Consider the following 9,429-nt stretch of genomic DNA (forward strand, 5'->3'; position numbering starts at 1 on the left):
GACTTTTTGACCAAACATATCCCTAGCTACTGGTGTCCAAACACCAGAATGTGAAGGCAACCTTCTGTCAGAGTGAAATTTTTGACAGGGGAGCAAACTTCCAGCTGATAGATCAGCCACATAGCTCCCTGGAGGGCTTGCCACTTTCTAGCACCAGTGACCCAATGGCATGGGAAGTAACAGACTGGTTTTCGGTTTATTTTTTCTTTCAGTTTCAATGTTACATAATGTCTTCAAACCCTTATTTAAGGGGCGCCTGGGTGGCTCAGTGGGTTAAAGCCGCTGCCTTCAGCTCAGGTCATGATCCCAGCGTCCTGGGATCGAGCTCCGCATCGGGCTCTCTTCTCAGCAGGGAGCCTGCTTCCTCCCTTCTCTCTCTGTCTGCCTCTATGCCTACTTGTGATCTGTCTGTCAAATAAATAAATAAAATCTTAAAAAAAAAAACCTTATTTAAATAAAATTTGTTGTCAGAAACTAAATAATAAAAAATGGTCAGAGAAATTGGGTGTGGAGCAAAGGGAACCCCGGTGCACTGTTGGTAGGAAGGTAAATTGGTAGAATGGAAAATAGTATCAAAAAATTAAAAAGAGGGGCACCTGGGTGGCTCAGTGGGTTAAGCCTCTGCCTTTGGCTCAGTCATGATCTCAGGGTCCTAGAATCGAGGCCCATATCAGGTTCTCTGCTCAGCAGGGAGCCTGCTTCCCCCTCTCCCTCTACCTGCCTCTCTGCCTACTTGTGATCTCTCCCTCTCTGTCAAATAAATAAATAAAATCTTCAAAAAAAAATTAAAAAGAGAACTACCATGTGATCCAAGCGTTGCGAGTGGCAGTATTGTAACCGATGAGGTTTATCTGAGGCGTGATTATAGCTAATTGAGAACTACCAAGTGATCCAGAAACCCCACTTCTAGGTTTATATACAAAGACAATGAAACAACTAACTCAAAGAGAAATCTGCACTCCTGTGTAGTACAGCATATTCACAATAGCCAAGATATGGAAGCAACCCAAGTGTCCATCAGCTTAGATGGTTGGGGGAATGGCTGAAGATGTGAGATATAGATGTACAGACACACACAATTGCATATTATTCAGCCTTGAGAAAGAAGGAAATCCTGCCATTTGTGACAACATGGATGAATCCTGAGGACATTATGCTGAGTGACATAAATCAGACAGAGAAAGACAAATACTGTATGATGTCACTAATACATAGAATCTCAAAACACCGACCTCATAGAAACAGAGTAGGATGGTAGTTGTCAAGGGCCAACGAGTTGGGAAAATGTGGAGATTTTGGTCAAGGTGTATAAACTTTAAGTTAAGATGGACATATTTGAGGGATCTGAGGTAGAGTGTTGTCACTATAGTTAACAACACTGTATTGTGTACTTGCAAGTTGGTATGACAGTAGAATCTTAATGTTCTCACCATGACAACAAGATGGTGATAATGTGAGGTGACAGGTATGCTAACAAAACTTCTTGTGGAAAACATTTTGCAATATATGTGTTTCAAATCATCCCACTGAGTACCTCCAATTTACACAATTTTCTGTCAATGAATAAATTCTGGAAATTTAAAGTACAACATGGCTATAATTAACAATACGTAGTTTTTAATGAAAGTTGCTAAGAGAGGAAATCTTAAATGTTCTCACCACACACACACACCACACACACACAGGAGCACAAAGACAATTATGGGAGATAATGGAGATGTCAACCCCCCACCACTGTGGTAATTATCTTGCAAAATAGAAGTATATCAAATCATCACGCTGTATGCCTTAAACTTGCACGATGTTAGTGTGTAAATTATACCTCAGTAAAGCTTGGGGGTGGGGGCTGAAAAGGACAGGGGTGTAAACATTCCTTAGAAGTCACTGCTCTTCTGTTCAGTCAGTCACTGAGGATGACTGAATCAAGAAAAAGTTAATTGGCATTAACTTTCCCGCCCTACCCAAAACTGCTTTCAGGGTGAAGTCTGTGGCTTATAGGCTTTTTTGTCTGTGCATTTTCACAGTATGCTGTGAGGTACCTCCCCTGGAATTATCCTTCAGTGTGTTTATATAGACTGTTAATAGACTGCACGGAGACTGCTCTAATTAAATACGGCAACTGAAAGAAGTAGGACCTCCCCAGCAAAGAACATGTGGCATTTAACTGGAGTCAGGCAGACTGTAAAGGTTCCCCACCTTGGCCCACCAAAAGCTTGGACCCAGCCATTACAATGGCACCACATGAGATGCATTCACTGAATTAACATCTGGGCCTGGTTATCAGTTTGTTTTCATCTGGAATATTCATTTTTAAAGTTTGGCCCATGCTTCCCATTTATTTTTTAGAAGGTGTATCGGATGCTTGAAGCAACCCGTGGCAGGCGTCAACCTGGTTCAGCTCTTGGAAAGGACTTACAACAGCAAAGCCCCTCTGAGGTAAGTCACATTCACATAATTTGGGTAGATTGCAGTGGAGTAGGAGATCAGATGGATATAAATTACTTAGCAAGAGTGTTCTTTATAGAACCCACAAAGGAAAACTTTAATCCAGTTCCAGGAGTTCTTACTGATTTCTGTCATGTAGCCTGACTAACGAGCCCTGATTTTATGTGAGGGCTATGGCCATGATGATTCTTATCTTCAGCCAGTAAGAAACCTATGCTTATGAGAATGAGGTGCCATCTTCAAAGTGTATTCCACGGAAAGTTGATTGGAAATCAATATAGAAAAAAAAAAACAACTTTAAAAAAATGTTGTTGGAGGTCATAGGGTTGGCAAATGCCAAGTGAAATTTAAGGTAAATGAGATTGTCAATGACGATGTTTTAGAATGTTCGAGGGTCTGTTGTGCCTCTCCAAACTTACCTGAAGATGGCCTTTTGTTTGTTTGTTTGGCAGAGTATCCTGGCTTCCTCTTTTCTTTGCAATGTGTCCCCCTGTTTAAGGGCTATCACTATCCACTCTAATGGTCAGCTTTCTCATTTTCAAAATAGAGTAGCACTTATTTTGATGGGATTAATCTGAGGATTGAGTAGAAGTTTATATACATATGAATTGCCTGGCACATGACAAAGCATACAAATGGCTATTTTCAGGCAAGGGCATGACTCTGGTGATACAGACTCATAATGTACATGTCTCTTCGCATCTTCCGCTCTTTTAACACACATGTGTAGCCCTTCACAGCTTAAAAGCCTGAACTTTTTCTCTTTCTTGGGCAATCTCATCTCTGATTATGCTGCTTTAACCTCTGTTTCTTGCCCTCCCATCTGGGGCCTCATTACTGCGTCTGCCCCACCCCATGCTAATACATACATGTTCACTGTATTCTCCAAAATGTGAAATTTGGAGAAAACATGGGATTAAACAATGTTCAACAGATGTTACACATTTCATTTCAGCAGGATGTCTCAGACCCTTAGTTACGTATGGCATTGTGCCCCTCTAAGAGGGAACTTTAACTGAGAGCATATTTTCCAAATTTATTTTACAATGGAACTCCACTTTTTTTTGGAGTGTCTATGGGTCCCAGTGGTCTACAGAACACACATTTAGAAATGCTACTGTGGAGGCTTGCTGGAAAGGAAAATGGCCCCGCTGTTAAAGCCCAGGAGAACCTCCGAGACTATGTCCCAGTAAGCAGACACTGTCCTCTGATACTGATCAGAGGTTTAGAGTGACACATACCTATAGTGCCCAGCTTACTTACATTATCACAAAAAACATTTTGATAATGCCACAGTTAAAAAAACTTCACAGACAGCAAAATCTTGAGTAGCTTAAATTTCCCAGGTACCTGAACATATTGAGTTTTCTGGTTAATTTAGGCTAAAAATGTTTATAACATTGACAGGTATGCTTTTTGGACTTTGTCAATTCAGTAAATAAACATAATTGAACATGTCTGGGCGATTTGAGTTCTTTATTTGTGGTATTAGGAGGCAGGGTCTTTGGGAGGTAACTAGGTCATGAGGGACAACCCTCACGCTTGCCCTTCTTAGAACGGGCATGAGAGAGTTTACTTCTCCGTTCTCCACCAGGCGAAGACGCAAGGACCTGCTGTTCGCGAACCAAGAGCAGGCCCTCATCAGGAACACTTCCTGGCCTTCAGAATTGTGAGAAGTGTCTGCTGTCTGAGGCACCCAGTCTATGGTAATTTGTTACAGCAGCCCAAGCCACCTCAGACAAGGGCCTCACGAGAAGTCATGGCAGACACTGCCAACAAGACTATCCTTCACTCCTTCTTGGGAAAGGAAGGGCTCCAGCTAGCATGTTAGTTGCATCCTGATTGATTGCAGATTTTTGCTGAACACATTGACCTGACTCCTGAGAGAGGTCTGTCCCAATGACTCGTTGCCTCGAGGCATGTCTATTGTGACACCTCCTGTCTTTGCAGGGCTCAAACAGCATGAAAACAGTGCTGCTGGTAGGAATTAAAGCAAGGACGACTTCCACAAAGCAGCTCGTATGATTGGCATTGGAGAAAAGGTCTTCCCCCAGGCTCTTACCTGTAAGCAGACAACACACACCCTAATTAATATCAAAGAAAAATGAATAATGTGCTTACCTCTTTATAGTAGAATAATTGGATGACTTTCAGTGACATCTTGACTTTAAAGAATGAACATTCCACCAGTCACAGATTCTAGAGATGGTACACCTCGGCGTAATCACATCACTTGATCTAAGAGCAAAAAAATCCTGAAGTTTCCAAAGAGAGATAAATTGGCTTAATTTCAATGCATTCAGATGGCCAATCTTCCTCATGTATTATTTCTACCATTTTCCTGCTAGACGCGAAAATTTCTTGCCTTTGTATCTTGTTCTCGCCTTGCATATGTATCTCTAACATAGCAGAGGCCAGCTGGATATAGTCAGAAATAAGTAGCTTTTAGCAGAATTCTAGAATCGTAGAAACAGGCTCCCAAGGTTTTCCAACAGGTCTTGAAACTAATATTGGCCACTGTGCCTTCCCGCCTGTAGGAGGGGTTCTGGGGTGGGTTAGAGAAGACGTTTACTTCTACTCTGTTCCTGACAGGCAGTTCCATTCATAAGTGGACTTAGGAAAGGGGACTTGTGATCAGATCATAGCGGAAGCCTAGGATACGGCCGATAATTAACAGAGGGTGAAACCTCTGAGAGCTAACCAAGACAACTTCCGCTGGGAGAGCCCAACCTGGGATACTACCGGAGACAGAGAGCTCTTAAGATTTATTAATAACATTCATTAGTAAGATTAATTTTTTATAAAATGTAAGTCAGTAGTTCCCAACTTTGACTCTGCCTATTAGCATCCCAATACCCAGGCTGCAACTGAGCCAATTAAGTAGAAGCCTCTGGGGGGTGGGAACCAGACATCAGTTCTTTGAAAATCTCCACAGCGGATTCCAGTGTGCAGCCAACATTGAGAATCCCTGATCTAGGCAGGTTTGAGAACGAAAACGGGAGGAGATCAGCACAGGTGAGTCTGCGCGTTATTTGGTGAGTTTCATATTCAAGCGTTAGTTGGGGAGGACAAAATACCTGTTATCTCCAAGGGAATGTGCCAGGTACAGGTGAGAGCTGGCAGGCGGGAAGCAGCAGAAAAAACAAATGAGCTAGGCTTCAGGAGCAAATATCCCGGCAGTCCACAGGGTTTGTATATGTGTATATATACACCTATATTCATACCAAGAACCAGTGGAAGAATATGTAGGAAACTAATAAAATGGGGCGGAGGGAAGTGGGACTCAGACTTCTTGTGACACCTTTTTAATGGTTTTGACTTTTGAATCAAGTAAATGCATTGCCTATTAAAAATTAAACTGTCCAAGTCATCCAAGCCCAGGCAAAGCCGAGGACATGGAAAAGGAGTGCGGGTGGATCCTCGGTGGGCCTCTTGGGGCCTAGCCTTTAATAGACACATCAACAGTGGCTTTATTCCAAGTGTCTGAGGGACCCATTTGTCTTGGGCTGAGACAAGTGGGAGATTAAAGGGAGGTCTGCTAGGAGACAGGGAGCAAAGGCCTAAGAATTCTGGAGTGAGAGGCAGGGGAGCGACCCTGCGGGGACTGCAGGAGGCCCAGCATCTTACTGGGGAAGGAGGAATCCAGGGAATTGAGGACCTGGAAACGCCACCCCCCCCAACAAAGCTGTATATTACATACACAGGGACCCACAGTCCTAGGAGGGGTGGAAGGCCGTGTCACCCCGGAGAAATAAGGAACACTGGGCTCAAAAGGGAAAGAGCAAAAAATAAGCTTTATATATTGGGCAGGATTCACAGAAGAATCCTGGAATGTCTCAAATGCCACTTTTTGGGGGGGAGTTAATGTACCTTGGGGTCCTCTCTCCCTATGTGCAAATAGGGTGCCTCAGCTTGAGGCCTTAGTTCTCTCTGTGGAGACTCAGTTTACACACTGTACACTCACTCTGGACCCCAGCGGAGCTTGACCAGCATCCTGGCAGGCTGGGAACCCAGGATATCTTCTCTTTGTGTTTCCCTCTCCTTCTCCCACCAGCCACACCCCTACCCCCTGCCGGCCCCCCCCTGGGACAATGCTAATTCACCCCTTTGGTCTCCGGGCTGGCCAAGCAAAGCAGGTTTGGTAAAGGGAGTATTCTTCTTCCTGGAAAACTGCTCTGGGGCAGCCCTCATTCTCGTGGGGTACGTTTCCAGAACATACATGTTGTTCGGTGGAAGTGTATGTGCACGTAAGGGTCTGAGACATATCGCCAAATTGTCTCCTAAAGGGGCTGTTCCATTTTCACTCTGGGCGGCAGCGCGCATGGAGGCCCGGCTCTACCATGTTCTTGCCAGCATTGTGCACAGACTTCTCTGCACTTGCCAAACTACTGGGGTCGGATGTGATCTCATAACTCTTAATTTAAGTAGAGTTAGCCATTTGCATTCTTTTACGGTGAATTGTACTTTCCATGTCCTTTAGGAACATTTTAGGGGTGCCTGGGCCCCTCGGTCACTTAAGGGTCCACTTTCGATTTGGGCTCAGGTCATGATCTCAGGGTCCTGGGATCGAGCCCTGCGTGGGGCTCCCTGCTCAGCAGGGAGTCATCTTGTCCCTCTGCCCCTCCCCCACTCATGCTCTCTCTTTCCTCTCTCAAATAACATCTTAAAAAATAATAATAAAGTAAATTTTGACTTTGTGTAGCTTTTTGACGGGCAGGGATTTATCTGCCTTTCTTCACGGTTCCTGTGATTTGGAGTCTTGCTTAGAAAGGCTTCCCCCACTCTAAAATTATATTTTTTTTAAAAAATGCTCTTTCATATTGTCAGGCTTTTTCGGTTTTGGTTTTGGTAGGGTACCTTAACAGAATCTTGGTTTGAGGAAAGGTAGGTTTCCACCAGTAAAAATAAAGAAAACATTTCATAAAACTGGGCATTTTTCTTGGATATCTGTCCTCCCCTCACCCCAAGACGTTATGGCTCTGGTTTCTGCCTCTCTACGGGCATTTGCAAGTATTTTTCATAATTGTAGCCTAAAAATACATCTATAGAAATGTTGCTACTGCCGATCATACTCACAAGCAAGTTTCCGTGCCGTGGGCAGCCTGCGTTCTGTTCTGGAAGCCCGACAGAGATTGTTTTGCAGTCTTAACAACAGTTTCCAGTAAACAGATTACATACACCATGTGGGAGAATCAAATGTGAAAGGGGCCTCAGTTCAACTTTCATTATTTGTCAATTATCGGCATGAAGCTACTTAAAAATTTCACGAGACAGGTCGTTAATACCATGGGCCAGAAGATGTCCATTAAGGACGAATTGTCCTAAAGGGTTTCATTCAGAAACATTAAGAAAGGTTTCCAAAGCAATGGTTTCATCGACTTCAAAATAGGGCCAACTTTTAACTTATCTTCTTATGTGATTTGGGGAGTCTGCCAGAAATTATTTATTCTAATCCCCACCTCTAGGAAGAATACTCCCAGTGTCTTATTCTTGGGTAGAAAGAACCACCAAATATACTGGATAGACTGCATCTTGGGGGTGAAAATCCCAGAATTCCGGGTAGGAACCCAACCCTCCATATAAATCTATTTCCAAGGATCTCCACCACCAATACATTCAAGAAATATTAATAAGGAGCAAAATGTTGTTCTCTTTGGCATTCTCCGCTGTCCCCTGTACCTACCAGGGGCTGGATGACAGTGAGATGACCCTGCCAAAGGAATGAGAAACAGAGAAAATGGAAAGGCCATAAAAAGCCATTGTTCCTTGGGGGCACTGAGGTGGTACCGCCAGTTAAGTGGCCTACTCTTGGTTTTGGCTCAGGTCTGATCTCAGGGTCATGAGATAGAGCCCCACGTTGGGCTCTGTGCTCAGCACTGAGTCTGTTTCAGATTCTCTTTCCCTCTGCGCCCCCTGCTCATGTATGCATGCTTTTTCTCTCAAATAAATAAATAATTTTTTTATTTAAAAAAAATGCCATCATTCCTCCAAGGCATGAACTATAGAGTCCTTTGGTTCTTCCCCAGCTGATAGCCCGTGAAGATGATGACATCTGGACTCCACTCTCCGTACCACCCCAGTTCCTTCTGACCCTCAGATCCTCAATATTGCATCTACGTGGGATCAGTAGTGTTTTTAATCACCAGCACCTGGAAATAGAACCTTTCCCAGGCAAGGTAGCCAGATTCAGCAAATAAGAATATGGGATGCTGTGGGGCACCTGGGTGGCTCAGTGGGTTAAGCCTCTGCCTTTGGCTCAGGTCGTGATCCCAGGGTCCTGGGATCGAGCCCCGCATCGGGCTCTCCTCAGCAGGAAGCCTGCTTCCTCCTCTCTCTGCCTGCTTCTCTGCCTACTTGTGATCTCTTGTCAGTCAAATAAATAAATAAAATCTTAAGAAAAAAAAAAAAGAATATGGGATGCTCTGTTAAGTTTGAATTTCAGATAAACAACGAGTAATATTTAATAAAAGAATATCCTATGCCATGTTTGGGACTTTGACTAACAATTTTCATTCTTATCTGAAATTCAAATTTACCTGATGTCCTACATTTCATATGACAACCCTACTCCCAAAGCAGCCTCCTTAGAACAGCTGTAATGAAGAAGACCTCTTTCTCGTAATGAAATAAAAATCTGTCTTCTACCCATTGGTGGTCCTTCAGATATTTAAAGAAAGCTATAGAAGCACCAAAGTCAGACAGACTTGGGTTTAGTTTTGTTACTTTGTGCCCTTGGGCGGTTTCTTTAAACTCTCTGTTTTCTCATCTCTACAGGGAAACCATTATTATTATAGCTCTTAGAAGCCCCAAGTAATGTCGTTCAGCCTAGTCAGAGTGGTGGTTGAAATCAGCCACAATTCTGAGTAATGTTAATGGAAATTTAGAGAAGACTGTTTTCACAAGGATACAGCATGAAGACTGCTGTTACCCCTTTCCCGGGAGATGAAGGGGAATATCTGTTAGTGAATGTTTAGGGTGGTCAGA

Source organism: Martes martes, assembly GCF_963455335.1.
Source record: "Martes martes genome assembly, chromosome: 6".
In the NCBI taxonomy this organism is placed as follows: domain Eukaryota; kingdom Metazoa; phylum Chordata; class Mammalia; order Carnivora; family Mustelidae; genus Martes; species Martes martes.